This window comes from Telopea speciosissima, unplaced genomic scaffold, assembly GCF_018873765.1.
Source record: "Telopea speciosissima isolate NSW1024214 ecotype Mountain lineage unplaced genomic scaffold, Tspe_v1 Tspe_v1.0221, whole genome shotgun sequence".
Taxonomy (NCBI): domain Eukaryota; kingdom Viridiplantae; phylum Streptophyta; class Magnoliopsida; order Proteales; family Proteaceae; genus Telopea; species Telopea speciosissima.
In genome coordinates, this window is record NW_025317557.1 from 1 (window position 1) to 955 (window position 955).

A 955-nucleotide genomic window follows, 5' to 3' on the forward strand; every position below is an offset into this window, starting at 1 on the left:
GGATGCTCCAGTTCACAGGAGTGATTTGACTAAAATTGAAAGATCTAAAAGAGCCAGAGACAGGCCTAAATTAATCCTAGGTGAGGTGGTGAGGAATGACATGCATAGCCTAAGCCTTCTACCACGTATGACTTCGAATAGAGCTGATTGGAGAGCAAGGATCCATGTAGCCGACCCCATTTAGTTGGGATAAGGCTATGTTGTTGTTGTAGACTTGGAAATAACTCAAAAAGGAGGACATAAGGATAAAAACAAAGGAGAGGAGTATTAATGGAAGTTGAATGAATAAAGTAAATAAGACGATATATTATGGAAGGGAAGAGTCATCTTCAACCTCTCGACAGCAAGGGAGGCGGACAAGCCAGACTCTTCCAAAAGTGTGTAATGTAGATGCCTGTTCAACTAAGAACCAACCCTACAGTAGGACCGATGTATTGTTGTGCAGGAATTTAAATCAGAACAACAATGCTTCACCTCTATTCATCTGGCATTGCCATGGAATTTCTGAGCTAAAATGTTGTTGTTATAACTGAGAGTGTCTTCACGAAACTATATTTGAACAAAGCTTGGACCCGAGTATGCACAACATTCCACGGCTCACTAGAACACGTTTAAACAAGTAACTCAGACCTTAATAAAAATGATATGAAATATTAAATGTGTATCAAATAAAAAAGAGTAAAAGTTCAGCATAATCATGCACCAATTTCTCATCAAAAAGTGTTATGCAGTACACGATCCTAAACCCTTACATTTTTGAGGATAAGGTAGTCATGCAAGTCTTGACCAAAGGTTCAATGTCCGTAACACCAAATTCAAACTTGTGAGCAATACGCTCCAAATGCTCAACAGCTATTCTTGAAGCCATCTCAAAGCCCTCAGCTACCCGAATAGAATGAATACCATGCTCTAAGAGTTTCTCAGCCTGCTCAAGAAGTGCACCAGCCATGACAAC